Genomic DNA, 17,211 nt, shown 5'->3' with positions numbered 1-17,211 from the left:
AGAACAAAGCAGAAATAACTAAAGGTTACAAATAAAATCAAAAGGAATTAAGTTTATTTTTAGATCAGACAACTGAAGGCTGAAAGTGGATTTAAAGTACTATTCAATTAAGTGTGGGGTGTGTGTGTGTGTTTGGGAGGGGTTGTACATGATTACCCAGGCTATTATAGAACAAGAAAGTGAAAACGAACTTGCTCCAGCAAATGAAGTTTGTCATTGCGAAGTGTTCTAGTCTTTGGGGCTTTGAGAATATCTTTTATTTCTAAGTTCTGCTGTTTACACTTTATGTGACAATCTGATGGAGAGAAATGAGGGCGAAGAAAGAGCAACTGAAAAGACAGAATGAGAGTTCCTGGACAGGAGCAAGTTGGTTTCCCCAGAGTTTGTAGCTGATAGAGAGATAGACAGATGTTAATGCATGGCAGTCACCGTGGATATATTATGTGGGGAAGCAGAGAGCCATCGAGGGACTTGTATATCAAGATACCCTGCATTTAACCTGGTGAGCACACTCCTTAATAACTATCTGGGTTTGTACACTGTGTTCTATTAAAAAAAAAAACTTGCTTATGGACTAGCTTACTTTTTTTTTTTTTATAACCCCAATACATTATTCTGCACACACAGCTCAAAAATGATCATTTTTTCCCCTGTGCCCTGATTGGCCAAACATACATACGGTGGTCCATCTTAACATGAAACTGCCTTTCTACTTTACTTTCATCCATCCTCCAGTCACCTGCTCCCAGGTCACCAAGTTGGAATGCAGCAGGAAAGCCTAGGGCTGTTACAACCGGGAGGTGTGAGTCAGGCAGGGGGTTGCTGGACTGTGAAGCATCAAGGACTATAGTTGGAGAAGGGAGAGGGGAGGCAGGAATCAGATTTCCTGGCAGGGCGAAATGTATCCTGCACGGTAGTAATTGCAGGGAATCCAGCTTACCGCCTCAACAGCCACTCACCTACACCGTCTCCTCCCCTGTCTTCTAACTGGACCAGCAGTTAAACAGCTGTAAAGCCTCGTCTCCCTGTCTCATTTTTCCCTGAGCTCCAACTGCAAGAGTAGCAACAGCAGCTGGAGAAGCGGCAGCCAGAGATAGGCAGGGCTGTTGCTAGCAGCCGCGCAGATCGCCTCCTCCTCACCACACACACACACACACACACACACACACACACACACACACACCGCAGACTTCCAATAACAACGCGTCTTGATATACATCAAGGACTAAGAGAAAGGAGAGAAGAGCGTTAGTCATGGACAACAGGTATTTCATCCCTGACAAATTCAGTCTCCCGATGCTTATTGGTGCGGGTCATAAAATAACCCTGTGCGATGGCTAGCCGGAGTGGGAGACAGGAGGGCTGGAGGTGGCCGCGGCGGAGAAGGGGGAGATGAGGTGGGAGGAGTGAGAGGTGGGGAAGGGGGATGCCAGAGATGACTTTCAGGCTCCGGAAACCTACGTGTTCCAGCCTCCGCTGTTTTTTGAGTTGCAAATGATCAGGGCTGGTGAACTGAAGGCAGCCTGTGTTGTAGATTTCCATCTCCAGACACTAGTTCCAACGGGCCGGGTGTTCTGGAAGGGGGCGGCAGCAGGGAGGAGGATGCTGTGAGTGGAGTTGCTGGCGCTCCACTCCTGGGGAGGCCGAGCTGTGTGGGAGCCTTGCGACGGAGCCGAGAGCGTGGGGGATCGGGAAGGATCCCGAGCGCTGCCGGTCCCGGCTCCTCTCGGGTGAAGCGGTTGCCGTGGCTCCGGGGATGCGCCCAGCCTGCGCCTGCATCACGCTGCAGTAAGTTACACTGGACATGCCTGGCACATTGAGCGGCTTTCTGGGTGTGCGGAGCGGGGGAAGGGAAGCGCAGAAGAAATGGCGAGGAAAGTTAGGAAGGCGTAGCTTTGATTGTCCGCGACAGGCTCGTCGCCCTGACTCCTGTCCCAGTTGTGCAGTCGTCGGGTCACTCGCCGTTCGGTGCAGACGGACGCCGCTTGTGTGTGAGGGATGCAGAGTGGTGCCCAGTCCGTCGTGATTTTAGGCAACACCACTGGGAAATGTGCTCTGATTTAATTCCAGGAGTCGTCTCCAGAAAGTTACTGAGGAGATAGCAGCTTGCTTTTTCAGAAGACGATCCATAGAGAGGCTGGCTTAGACTTCCAAATGCCCTAGTTAATTGCTGCAAGTGCCAGTCCAGATTTATTCCTAATCTGTGAAACAAACAGGCAAGCAAACAAACAAAACAAAAGTCTTTGGTTTACCCAGTAAAATGAAAACAGCGTGTGAAGTAGGTCTCCAGATAACTGCTAGGCAACAGCCCAGGCGACACTGATGATATGATAAACATTCAAATATTCTTTAGTGGTAGCATGAAGAGGGTTCCCCAGTTTCTTCCTGCTGCAATCATCTCCTCCGCTTGCTAAACAGCCTCTTCCCTGTGATTTTAAAGTGGTGATTTTAACATAGATGGCTCTATACTTAGAAACCAAGCAGCATTGTGTTCACTGGCAGAACATGAAGGCTTAAAAAACTTTTAAAAAAACAACTTCAACTGGTTGCCCAAATTGCAGATAACCAACTATTTTAAAAACAGGTCAGCAAGGGCCAGTCCATTGTAAAGCAAATGACCAAATCAACATGAATGCAGGCAGAATACTAAAAGTCTTTTCTAGAAGAGAAACAAGAAATAATTTATCTAAAAATATTGAGGTGTCTAACTAGGCCCTCTTACATTGACCAGATGTCTATAATGGGGGGAACAAAGGAAAAATAAAATACCTCAAGTAGAAAGTATATAGTAAAAATAATGTTAAACTTGGACTATCATTGAAGAAAATAATGTATTATCACATTTTTCTCCAAGAATGATTATTGAGAAAACGGAAATTACCTAAAACAGAATCCAAGATTCTAAACTAGACACTTCCATATGCTGGCACAAATTATAGGATAAGGAGGCTTTAAAACTTATAAAACAACTATTGTGAAATACAAAGTAATTCTGAAATCCTCTGTCATTAGGAAGCTGAGGCCCACTCTTATCCTTTAATTTCAGTTTCAAATTTTATTAGTTTTTCTCAAATCTACCTAATCTTATGATTTTACTAAGGATTAAACATGTCCAGAATGTAATTCAAGTTATTTGGACTAATTTTCTACTCATCTTGGGAATCTCCAGATATAAAGGGTTATTTACTACTTTTGGCATTTTTGGAGTGCCTGATTTGTTATAGGAAATCCATTCCATACTTGTAGTTTCTCTATATATGAATTCTGCATGTGACTTTCTGAATCACAGAGTAAAACATAATTTAGGAGACATATTCGCTATAATAGTGCATACATGAGGGAGATTAAAAATTTTGGACAGCAATATAAAAGGAAATGAAATGTCTGTAAAGATCAGAAGAATATAACTGGAGTGAGTTTGTAAGTGGTTCCCTGATGTTGTAGAAAAGACCACTACCTGAACCCTTGGCATTTAGCTAAAGAGAAAGTGAGGCCGGGAGCAATGATCAAAATTTGTCAAAATTTCTTTAAATATAGAACTTAAGTAGGTAGAGTTGAGTTGTGGCAATCAATGACTTTGCTTTATACTTTTCTTATCTTACTGGTAAACAAAACTCATGGTATGTCTGGAAAGATGATCAAAATTGTTTTTGAGATAAAAAAATTATTTAAATTGTGTTAACATTTGGAACCTTTGCTGGGACAGTGTCTGAACTAGGCATGTGTCCTATGACTCATGCTTTTCCTTGCACGTGATTGAAAGAAGGAAGAGTTGTAGCCAGACAGGCCAGACAAAAACTACTGATCCCTAAATCTAATTCTGCCTACTAATAATGACTATGATGTGAATTATAGGCTAGAAATGATATTTTAAGATTATTCTTTGCTGAATGCTTCTCCTGGAGAGGCTGGCCTCAGGAACAGAGCTGTATTTATATATGCATGGCACTGTTGCAATATTCTCTTAAGAGTAGTGCCTCTAATCCAGGAGCACCTGGCTAGAGGAAGCTCTAAGCAGAATGGTGAAGAGACCTCTTCCTATTGCCTCTCTCCCATCTACAGCATTTTCTCTTTCTCTTGTAATCACCAACACAAAAGCTGACCTCAAGTAAGAGTCCAATGCACCTGTTTACCCTTAGATATTAACTATGAAATAGGTTCAACTCCTGATGGATCCCTAGATTATTTCCATGTATGATTTGCTCACGACACAATTAATGAGTAGTTGGCAGTTATTCTGAGTGGAGTATTTGCAGGTACTGCGTCAAGCACTTTGATTATGTCCTCTCATTTATGGTATAACTTACAGAAGGGAGATAACATTCTTTCCCTTCAGAAGAAACTTAGCCCCAGAGGGAATAAATACATTTCTGAAAGCAACATATTTAGTAAATGGTGGAATAAAACTAGCCCCCAGTTGTGACTTACTCTTGATCACTTTGTTACTTTTACAAATTAAAATGGTCTTCTACTGTGGATCAGGTGGGGTAAGTGTATCATTTTATAGATGCAGTAGATCAGGAATGCTTGAGAAATTGTACCAGTTAGGAGAGCTCTCCCTACTCTGATGATATTCAAGATTGGATTTCCCTAAACTGTAACTTACATTGACACCAAATTCAAACTTGGCACACTCACCATTCCAAGTTCAGACTTTGCTTTGGCTATAAAAACTGTGGAGATGTACTTGGAGACGTTGCCAGGAAGGAAGATGATGGAGTTAACGTGGGAGAAGAAAAGTTGGAAGATTCATAAACAAAGGAGGGATAAAGAGAAAATAAAGGGATCACATGGTGGGAGGCTAGTCTAAAAATATGTCCAGATTTTTTGTCCTGAGGGACACTAAAGAACAAACTTTGTAGGCTGTGTGTGGGGTGGAGATCTTTAGTCACAAATATAGCACAGACTCAAAACTTCTCTAGTGGTAAGGTCTGATTATAAAAGTTAGAATAGACTTGTCGTCATTATCTTCTTTACATATGTTTTTTAAGAGAAAAAAACATGATGATTCAAAGAAAGTTGGGGAGAAAAGCCAGATGATGACTGAAGAGGTAAAACAATAATTGGAAATATCACTGGTTCTTGCATAATCATTTTCTGAAAATTTGCCAGGAAGCAAAAGGCCATCTTTAACTGGTAAGGATAAAAACAAAATGGATCATTTAGGTAAAATGTGAAGTGTTACGGTGACTAACATGATTACTGTCACTTGTCTTCCTATCACAGAAGACAAACACTAACAAGGGATAAAATGAAAATGTTATAGGCATAGAGCCAAACAGTATTTTAAGATTGGTCTTTCTCAGCATGCTAAATTTAAACAGCTGAAATTCTTTTTTAAGGATTATCTGAGTCAACAATTTGAAATGAAGGTTTTGCCTTTAGCAGGGAGTTTGTATTACATTGTAAATTTGAAACACAATGTCCTTGACTCAGTTATTTTTGATTGGTGATAGGCCAATTACGATGGATTCAAGGAGCACAAAGGCTATTACCTTCAACATTAGAGAATAAATGAATAAGTTCTATGAGCAAAGGTGATGCTCCTGAGCTATTGTCAGCTGCTTTGTGATGACAAAGCTCTGCAAACACAATCACATTGTATTCATGCTCTTGTCACCTGTGATGCTTCAGATTGGGGCTGACATAGAGTGAGTTTTTGGGGGTTGATTTTTGAATGTGGTGCTTAGGTTGACTCTCTTGTCCATTGGCTTTTCCCTCTTGTAGTTTAAAAATAATGATAGTCACTTTTATTGAGTGCTTCATTACATGCTAGTTGCTTTTATAAGCACCTTGCGCATTTAATCTTGACAATACCCTTATGGAATAATGTTAATATTATCCTCATTCTCATTTTATAAAAGGGTAAACTGAAGAACGACAAGGTTACAAACTGATAAGAGTAGAGCTGGAACTTGAACCCAGGCTGTCTGGCTCTAGAGACCAGACTTTTAAGGCTCCGTGTCTGCTATTAACTATCACTGGCTTCTTATAAGCCTGCACAGGCCATGCTAGGTTGCAACGTTTTTGTCTGTATTTACACTTGTCTCTCTGTTTTTAAATTACTTGTTAACACTCAAACTCCTCTGCCTTTGCATTTTACCTGATAATGCATTTATATCCCTTATGCTTCTGATGTGTTTCTCCTGCTAATTCATCTTTTTTCCTTAAGCTTCTACTCTTGTATCATGACACTCGGTTGTTTCTGTTTGGTTGCTACCACTCACTGGCCCAAGGCTCCTTTTCTGTGGTTCCACTGAAACTTGTGGTTGTCTTTGTTACTGAATATGCCACAAAGAATTGAAATAGTCTTTTTTTTTTCTACATTGAGAAAGGGGACCAAGCCTTATTTATCATTAGAACATCAGTGTTAAAATAGTGTCCAATACAGAATTGGAGCTCAATAACCACTTCTTTTAATAAATTGAATTCAAGACTCTAATTTTGTCCCCTTAGCGGATAGCTAGTCTCACTTCCACAGTATTTAGCCTTTCTCCCCAAAAAGATTTAAAAAGTATCTTTCAAATGAAAGATGTAATATCTGAGATATAGAGTGTATTTTGATAAGCAGAAGTCATGACTGGTACAAAAGTTCTTATGATTAGTATTTGTTATCTTCTGTGGTATTGCATATTTAAAACATAGGGGATAATATTTTAGAATATGTCAGATGACATATTTATTTCCAGATCACAAAACCAAAATTTCTACTAATATCCATTTTCTGGTTTGGGGTTATTAATGTATCTTTAAAGGAAAAAAAGGAAATAGTAGAATAAGTGATTCATCAAAGATGTTTTACTTTTGTAGGATAATAGTGTGAAATTGTGAAAGAGTGCTTTTTAATTGTTTCCTAAACTTTTATTTCCTTTGAGAGAAAAACACCTTAGAATATCTTAATTCAGTCATAACTCACAAATATAGTGAATCATATCAGCAAACTGACCTTCAAGACATCACTATCCACTAGAGAAGAATAAAATGGGACCAGGTCGGGGGTAGCAGTGGGGATTTAGTCAACAAACAGACAAATAGATGCAAGATTAGTTATTTCATGCCTATTCTGTGCTAGGCTGTTCCATGGCCAAGACGAAGCCCCTGCTGTCATGGAGCTGATATGCTAGTTGGGGAAACTGGGGGAGAGATGACAAAAACAAATTAATATAGAATGGGTGGTGGTGCTCTGAAGGAAAATAAAGCAGGCTAAAGGACAGAGAGTGAAGAAAAGAGAGAGAGAAGAAGAAAGTTTGTGGTGGGAAAATCAATCTGCACAACGCCTAGCCAAGCTTATCAGTTACTATGATAATTTGAATTATATTTTTGCAATATATTATAAATTTCTTTCATTAAGTATTTAAATATAACTATATGAACTGGACAATACATATGGCTTTTCAAATATAACTTTAAAAAAATACCATGTTAGGTCAAATCATCCTATTTTAGTCTTCTTTCTGATCCACATGAATCAGTTTTCAAATAAGAAGTATAATCAGGGAAAGGACAGATGGGATGAAAGGTGTGTGGCTTTTTAAAATGTCTTTAAAGTCCCATCAACAGAGTAATCTCAGGATGTTTCTTCTAGTGTGGCAGCTGGGCTTTGCCTAATAATACTCTTTCTTTTCCTTTAAAGAATCCCAGGCTATGTATTATGTTTTTGATTGTTCATAATGAGAAAGAATGGTGGATAAGAGTGTGGAGAAATCAACTTATATATGCAAAAAGCTTTTTTGTGTTTCATCATTTCTTTTGTATGTAAGTTGACATATGGGCTAAAACTTAGTCTCTGCATTCAGACAACTCAAGCTTAAATCCTTACTACTTGGTGACCTTGAACAAGTAATTTAAATTCTATGTTTTAGATTTCTCCTTTTAAGATAACCATAATAAACATGGAAACCACTTCATAGTATTCAATGATTTAATCATGGGTATAAGAAGCTTAGAATAGAATGCACATAATAAACACTCCAAAATAATAGCTAGTTATTTCCGTTTTTCTTGGAATTTTGTCTCAGAGAAAGAGTGAAATACCAGTAGTAAAAAAAACATTTTAAATAATATCCACATCTAAAAATGATTTTTATTTTAGCTTTATATTAATAAAAATATGTATCAAGATTCATAAAATTTATTAGATATTATTATAAAAACACTCTTTATAGCATTTTTATTACTTAATATTGTGTCCAAAAAGTTTTTATTACATTGCAAAGAAGAGGTAACTATAAACATAGATAGATTAGGTAACATGTAAACTACGCAGGAGAGTGGCTGGCACACAATTCACCCTCTAAAATTTGAATTCCCTTCCCCTTTGCTAAAACCATGATGAAAAACCTTTCTCTGCCATTCTTAAAACGTAGTCATAGAAATTATCATTTAAAATACAAAAGGAGATTCTGTTTTTTTCTGCATTGACTCCTCTGCTGTTTGTACCTAAGTGCATTCAGGAAATGTGACCTCTGATGTGAAGAAACCTATTAGTACCTAGATCAGACTCACTTTGAATTATATGAACTGGAAAGAAGGAAGAAATAGAGGTGCTTTGGGAAAACATTATTGGGTCCTTGACCTGAAAACAAAACTAAAAGCAGAAAAAATGAGTTTGTAGTTTATTCAGTAACTTGTTTTGCTGAGACAGAAAATATAAGAAAGTGTTTCTTCCTTGGCTTTTGATCAAGAAGGCTTTTTGCTGATTCCTTAATGAAAAGAAATAAGGGCTGGGAAGTTCTCACTTGTCTGGCCTTACCTAGTATATCCTGGAGGTTGTAAGTAATGCTTAACTGTTTCTGGGAAGTTTGAGGTTCATATAAATACAGATATTAACACTATTACCATAAGAGCAGAACTACTAACACCATGACTGTATTCTATTCAATCCTTCAGTCTTTGATGGGCTACTCAGTATCAGGTGCTCTACCAGGATCAGGAAAAGAAGAGTAACAGACAGACAAATTCCTACATTACTAAAGGTCACACCTCAGTGAAAGAGAAAGGCAGAAGCAAACACATTAAACAAGGAAACCAGCGCACAATGTGTTGTTGTTGTAATAAACTGTGCTATGAAAGAAACAAAGAGCTGATGTTTAGAAGAGCAGATCCTATTTACAGGCGAACAAGCTGGTTTCAAAACTCATAAGGACCACGCCTACTCCTCCTAGCCCACAGTGTGCTTTTTTTCATCTTAGACCTGGTCTGTTGACAGTGAGTATAAAAAGTGACAATGAGTACAAGAGGATTATGCACCTGAAGTAATTCTTAAGGCCAAGACAGATGAACTCATGGTGAATCAGAATTTTAGAATTATTGAGCAAAACATTTTCATTCAGTCAAAAACATAACTCCCACATTGCTTTTCCCTTTCCCTTTATAATATAGGATTATTCAGCTTTGGACAGCTTTTAAAGATTAGAAAAATGCAAGTACTTAATGTTGCTTAGTAACTTCTCTTGCCTGTCATCTTGGGCTCCACATAAACAACTTGTAACTTCCCCACACTTGTCCTAAATTACTAGAATCGAGAAAGAGCAGGCAGGCTGATGAGTCACTTTGCTATCGTGTTGTTCTTAATAAGAGTTTTGATTAGCAAGATGGGTGCTCTATTGTTACATAATATGTAACATGGCATATGTTAGAACTTTATATTTGGCAAATAGAGGTTTCTTCCTGTCACACTTTAAGGAAAGCATAGCATAAAAGTCATTCTGAGGGGGACTGATGTTTTGTTTTGAGTGTCTGATTTTGAATATACTCTACTCAAACTCTACTGGATGACATATTCTAAAAGTGAAGTGATAAGGCTTTTGACCTTCAACCTGAAGTTTTGTTTTAGAGCTATTCATGTTTCTATCATCCAGGCTACCTGAATGATCACACGAGGGGGGGGGGTGTCCAGTTGGTACTTAGGTAACTATATTAATTTTATAAGAGCACTAGGAAAACAAAGCAGTGACTTGAATGTGGCTGTAATTATATTGCTCTGCTTTATGGTTAGGCAATGTCTTTTAATCCTTAAAATGAGTGACTTTGTAGAAAAGAAAACAAAAAGAATGTGTTAGATTTGATGTATTTATCAATAGTATAGCAGTGCAGTGCTACATTGATCGAAATTTCATTTCCACTAAGAGTGTCAAAGCTACATTAAAGGAATTAGCACCTGTGTCTTGACATCAGGGAGCAGCCTGGTTGAAGAGAAATGTGCCAAAACCTTTGGTTCTTAAACATCTGTTTTGCTGATCTTCATGAGGTAAAAGTCAAACTATGTTGAGATAAGGAAAAACTGCTTAAGGAATGCAAATAGGTATGTTAAAAGTATAAAATAGAAAGACCTCTTTCTTATTTAAACATTAAATAAAGTTGGACAGTTTTTTTTTTTGGAATTATTATTTTAAGGCCTTAGAATCCTTCAGATGCAAGTGTATGTCCTAATCTTTAAAAGTAAAATTTAGTACAAACTTCCCTGACTTTATGCATTCACAGAATCCCTCCTTCTAGTAGCATCTATTAATATATCTTTGAAAACCTTAAATCACAGTTTAGGAAGTCCTGCTCTATTGGTATTTAATTATTCACTTAAAAATTTTGAGCCCCTACAATACACCAGAATATAGGTTCTGGAGAGAATATTATGTATAGACACTGACCTTGACATGAAGGAGATCCTGAATTGAGGGCTGGAGGAAGACACATGGATGCAGGAATGACAAGATTATGGCTATGTGCATGATAGAAGTAGGAGATCAAGAGAGCAAGAGACTCAGGAATTAATCACAGATAGTTTAGGATTTGTGTTGGGTCTTGAGGGAAGAATAGAAATTTACCGAAGAAAGGACAATAAAAACATTTACCAAGATATATCTAGAAATCATTATTCTTTCACCCTCACATGAAAACTATTATTCCTTTCATTTATCCAACCATGACTCTTGAGTGAACAGTTGGCTATATAAATAAAGAGATGAGAGCAACTGGGAAAGAGATATATAATTTGGTGACATAGATGTAACTGAAGCCTTTGTCAAAAGAATCCCTGGGGAAAGAATGTAGAGTGAAAAACAAGATAATTTTAAAGAATAAATCTTGACATATTCTAATTCTTTTAGAGTATATTAGAGTAGACGAGTTGGCAAAGAAAAAAGTGAATTGTGATAAAGGAGAAAAACAACAACATAAATCTGTCACATTCTAAAGACCAAGAAAAAACAACCTGTAAGAATGGTAATGTGATCATCACTGTTGGATGTTGCTGAGAGGTTAATTGAGAAGCAAACTGAAAGTTGTCCACTGAATTTGAACACAGGGCAGTCATTGGTGATTTTAGTTTATTGCTGGAGGGATGAGGGGTGAAGCCCAGAAGAAAATGTGTTGAGTGGGTAGGAGTTCAGGAAGTAGACAGAGTGATGCTTTCAAATAATTCGTCTATGAAAGTTTCAAGAAAGAGCTGTTTCTGGAGCATAATAGAAGTTTTACAGTGCTTTTACTTTTCTGGGTGGGAGTTTGTGTGTGTATGTGTGTATGTGTGTGTGTTTGAGACAGAATCTCCCTCTGTCATTCAGCTTGGAGTTCAGTGGCATGATCATAGCTTACTGCAGTCCCAAACTCCTAGGTTCAAGTGATCCTCCTGTCTTAGCCTCTCGAGGAACTGACTGAGGCTTCAAGTGTGTACCACCACATCTGGTTATTTATTAATTTTTTAGTGAGGATGGGGTCTCACTATGTTTCCCTAGCTAGTGTCAAATGCCTAACCTCAAGAGATCCTCACGTCTTGGTCTCCCAAAATGCAGGAATTACAGGTGTGAGCCATTGCACCCAGCCTGAGATGGGAGTTTTTGAACATGTTTAAACATCTATGAGGGGTAGAGTGTAATTGAAAATAATGAGAGAAAAAAATATTTAATGGATATCTAAGAATGTAGGATTGAATAAGGTCTAAGAAATATGGGACATGGGTTGATTTACGCTAGAAGAAACACTCCCTATAAAGAAAGAGAGGAGGAAGGAGATAAAAGAACAAAATAAGTGTAGGTTTTGTGGTCTTAAGTTGACAATAATTCTGGAATTTAAATTTTCTTTCTAGAATTTGAACAACATGGAGAATGTTTGAGGTCTTTGGACAGAGTTAGAGAGGCTATTAACTAGACTCATATAATATGATCTGGATTACATGGAGAGGGCAGATTTCTGAACATACGGTCATGAATTTACAATGACAACGATCTACCCCAATGTGTAACTTCATTCAGTTGTGCAGGGTGTGGCATAGAAAATACAAATAGAGTTTATCTAAGATGTATTGTTTTAATTTGCCTTGACTTTTATAATACCACTGTCTATGCCTCAGTGTCATCTCATCTGTCTCACTATTCCTTCAGATTTAGAAATCTGGATGTAGTTTTTTTTTTAAATCTATATCTCCTGTTATCATTAGGGTTGGTTAGAGTGTGTAGGCTGATAAGTCTATTACTCTTGGCAGAAATTCCTTAATGACCTTATCTTCATTGACATTGCACTCAATGCCATGTGAACTTCTGGGCAATACCTCCATTCTGGATCGTGGTGTTGCCTGTGACTGTTCACCTTTGAAAGCATGAAATACGATATAATAAGCACATTGCTCTTTCTATCTCCCATCCACCTTCAGTATCTTGACCTACCTAGGTCCTTTCAATGACTCTTTCCTCATCCTCCCTCGCTTCCTCTCTTGACTGTCCTACAAGACTTAGTACACAATGTAAACAATTCTCTTGCACAAATCTTCATTTCCTTGCAGTACTCTTTCCTTTCCATTTTCCCATTGGCAAAATTCTTACCCTTTCTCAATTGAGCTTTCTTGTTCACTTGGGTATTGAATGCTATTGAAAACTCATAAAACTATGAAAACTTGGGACATATTAAATTTGTGTTCTCCCATTGCAGTCTGACTTTGGTAATTCTTCTAAGTGCCTGTGTTTTGTTTCCTTCTTCTTCACAGCATCCTTCTTATAAAGCCCTGCCACACTTGTACTTTATGCTTTCTTAAGAGAAGAGAGACGTGTATTTTAATCTTTTATTCTTCATGTAATTTATTTTCATTTGTGGTATTGACATTTAGTCATTTGGATTAAATTTGGATTTTAATTTTAAAATTATTAATCTCCTTAACTTCAAGCCTACTTCCCACCACCCCTACCTTCTCTGATTCCTTGCTTTTAGATAAAATTCATAACATGTTTCTTCTTGATCTCTTCAAAAATATCTATCACTACTCTATTTCAATCTAACGTTCCTTTGACATTAAGTAACTTCTTATTGTATTCATTCTGTTATTGCTGCTTTTTCGCTTGCCTTCTCATTTTGTCTCTGGTTCTTTATTTTTTTCAGTATTTAGGACAGTACTTGTCATAAAACATTTACCTGGATAGCTAGGTGAACTGTGGTAACACCCTTTTCTTGGTGGGTGGTGATGAGTTATCTCATAGACTATCTCTGAGTCAACAATGTTTTTGTCTATTAATTAGTCTACTCTGTTAAAGAGGTAAGTGATCATCTCATAAATACACTATATTTGAGTACTTATAAGGATTGATATTATCAGTGATTTCAGAAATCCACTGGGTCCTTGGAATGTATTCCTTGTGAATATCATGCATATCAATATGATGTATACTGATTCTGAACAAGTATCTGTTGCTTAGCATATCCCTCCCCTTTTGTACTTAACAGTAGTAAATATATTTGCTTATTCTGGAGATAATATTCAATTGTGTTATTCTGTTTTTAGAGAATGAGATTCCTTTTAATTGGACCAAGTCTAGTAATCAAAACTTTCTCCAATTTCAGCAGCTTAAGTTAGATTTAGACATTTGTTTTATTTGTGGCATTCTGTGAATTGATTATTGACATTCAGATTGTGAACCTACCTATAAAGAAGACGAGAGATGAAGTTTATTTTCAGTATTTGACAAAAACAAGCATAGAGATGTTGAGGGCTCGTAGGAAGTAAACAGAAAGATAAGAGGTCACACATGGAGAGAATAGAAGATAACCTAGTCTACTTTCCCTAGTGCTATGTCACTTTCTCAGAGTCTCATTTGCATGATGATGTGACAATAGTAACAGGAAGAAAATATTTTCTCAGTCATATCAAATACTTCCAAAAGAAGTGTGAAAAAGTACTTATAATAATAATTACCTGTCATAATTTCCAAGTTTAATTCAGGAGTGGGTAGTTGTGGTTACTTGTTCAGGTTCTTGGTTTCTTCTAACCCTGTCTCCTCCATTTTTTTTCACAGAAGCAAATATTATCCAATGAAATAAATGAAGAAATTCTAAAGGGAAAATCACAATTTTTATATAATCTTAAATTCATGTGAATTTATCTATAGCAGTACACTAATCTATTTTTCAAGAGTGCATTTTTATCTGTAACTTCAGAAAATCATAGCATGAGGTTGTCCCTGGAGTAGCCCTTAAATTTCTAATATACTTTTTTCTATGTGATTTTACGTAAGCAATATAAATAAGGTTAGCTGTGACCTAAAAAAAAGGTATACTCAGTCATTTTGTCTGGAACATAATATAGTTATGTGCCCTCATTAATATTATCTGTGGGATTTCTGAAAGTATAATTTCACAAGAAAATGAAAACTGTGGAATGAGAAGACATTCAGACAGGAAAATTTTATTAGATTTTATGATTAGGTAAATGTTAATAAGCTGATGTATTTTTAATGCATATAGGTATAATTTTTCCTCTTTTGAAATTGGTTTTAAACATTACCAGAAGAGGTTACTATATTTCTGTATGATATTTATCCCAAGCCAAACAGGAGAAAAAAATAGAAAAACTAATTTCAGTTTGGAAAAACTAAAAACTTGATAGGTCTGAGTCAAAAATTATGTCTACTTCTATCAAATCCAAGTTCCTTCTGTCTTATATTGTCCAGATTCCACCAATTTTACAGTTTTTGTTTTTGTCAGCTTGGAGTGGGATTTTGTCTTTATTTTAGGACTCTTTCCTTTCGGTTTCTACTTTAGATTGCCAAGAGATTGAATATAACTCCTATGGTGGTTGTTGTTGTGTTTTTTTTTTCCTTAAATGGTGAGCAAGACATTGGGGGTCTATTACCCAAGGATTGTTTATTCTTTGCTAGCTGGGTATGCAACTCCAGTTTCTTATTCTCAGCCCTGGTTTGTGTGATGATCTTTCTTTCCCATCTCCCAGCTCCTTTCCAAGTGCATTTTGTGGTAGGTCATAGCCAGGTCTACTGCACTAGTAGCTTGTATGGTCTGGTAAAGCATTAAGAAATAAGACACAGAAGTGTTCATCTGTAATGCAGCAAAAAGCTCCCTAATATGAAAGGAACTAGCTCTTTAGGGACCTCAGATTCACATGCTTAGAAGAGAGCAAATTCCCATGTTCTGAACTTTGCTGACTAAGAGGATTCCTCCCTCTGTATGGATTCTGATAATACTGAACTTTGACTGTGCCCTTGTGTGGAATAAAACAAAGCCTCAGGGAGCCTCTATTCATTTGCATTCTTAATCTTTTTCTATTCTTTGAAAAGATGATTTGCTGGTATAATGGTAAAGCAAAGTGAATGCCAAACACAGCTGAGTCACGGTCCTCAATTCTTGCCAATGCTAGAACCTGAACCAGCTTTTTTGTTCCAACCAGCTTAGTCTGTACTGGACTGGATCATACATTTATTGCTGCTTTTTGCATAATATAATGAACACTTCCTGACCACTGTAATTCCATGGTGTTCCCCTTATCCCTGTCATAGCCAGCAAGATACAAGCCATATCATCAAATTAAATGTTTTCAAAATCATTACTCTTAGAAAATTCTGACAGGCCAGGGCACATCATCCTTACCCAGCCTTTATTTACTTATACTTTCCAATTTCAATATTAAAATAAGAGGCCTCAAACACAACCTGTATGTAACCAACTTTGAAACTTCCCTTCACAGAATTTTTCTGCCCTCACAATTTTTAGAAATACGAATTCTTCTTACACAAAGATGAAAATGAAGGACAACAACTAATGCAAATTTGAAACAATTAACAAACATTCTTTTTTAGATTACTTAGTCTTTTACTTGTATTCCAGTCTTACCTCATAGTTAGATCTACCAATGACTTTTAATTTTTTTTCTTTTATTAACAGATATAGGTACCGTCATTTATGTTTTCATTGTAATTCTTGAAAAACAAAATGGAATGCAATGTTTGTTGTTTTTTTTCTGAGTCAGAGTCTCACTCTGTTGCCCAGACATGCTCATGGGTACTGTGCCCTCGACCTGCTGGACTCAGGCGATCCTTCCTTCTCAGCCTTCCAAGTAGCTGGAACTACAGGCCCATGCCACCACACCTGGCTCATTTTCTTATTTATTGTAGAGACAAGGTCTTGCCATATTGGCTAGGGTGGACTGCAACTCCTGTACTCAGGCAATTCTCTCACCTCAGCCTCCCAAAATACTGGGATTACAGGCATGAGTCACCACATCCGGCTAATGTAATGTAATGTATTCTAAGCAATGATGTATTCTCACACCTTTCAGGTATATGGTTTCTTATTCACACAAAGATGAAAATATTGAGAGCCATTCCTTTCAGATTTAAGATACTTAACAGGGAAGTGGAATCTTTAAGTGAAGGATGGGGTTATTGCTATATTAGTGTAGGAAACTTCATCACTGGTATATGGAATGAAAAGAACGACTATGTTTGTAATAGTCATATCTACTATATCATACCTACCTTTGCAGTCTCTAATTCCTTAGCCAGTTTTAATCTTCTGTCAGTATGCACCATACTTAAATTAGCCTTAACATGTATTAATGATTTCCTAATTATCAAATAGATTTGCCTTTTATTATTCTTGTTGTTCTCACATTTGCCATTTTTTAATAGATTTAATATTGTTGAAACTCTATCTTTCCTTTGTCATTAGTAAGACTGCACTACCTTAATATCATTTCTACTTATTCAAGCAGTGGTAAAACAATGATAATCAAACACATAAACAGCTTCTGTCCTGAGTGAATTTTTAGTGTAATAACAGTGATTTATATCTTCTTCTTCTTATTATTATTATTAATTTTTGTGTGTGTGAGTAAGAGTCTTACCCTGTCACCTAGGCTGGAGTGCAGTGGCATTCGCTTTGACTTGCTCTGCTCAAGTAATTCTGACGCCTCAGCCTATCAAGAATCTGGAACTACAGGCA

The 17,211-nt window shown here is 37.1% G+C and overlaps 1 protein-coding gene across 1 annotated transcript in view; it reads left to right on the top strand.

Moving 5' to 3' along the window:
* Positions 1-521: 521 nt before the first annotated feature.
* Positions 522-17,211, top strand: part of DGKB (diacylglycerol kinase beta) — a gene marked incomplete at its 3' end in the record, with an annotated part of 571,138 nt that continues 554,448 nt past the window's right edge. Inside the window, exon 1 of the mRNA XM_008059499.2 lies at positions 522-1,265. The remainder of the gene's footprint in view (positions 1,266-17,211) is intronic.

Source organism: Carlito syrichta, unplaced genomic scaffold (genome assembly GCF_000164805.1).
Source record: "Carlito syrichta isolate Samal-C Ts95f unplaced genomic scaffold, Tarsius_syrichta-2.0.1 Scaffold304199, whole genome shotgun sequence".
Taxonomy (NCBI): Eukaryota; Metazoa; Chordata; class Mammalia; order Primates; family Tarsiidae; genus Carlito; species Carlito syrichta.
Note: the sequence above shows the minus strand (reverse complement) of the source record. Positions and strands in the feature narration are given on the sequence as shown.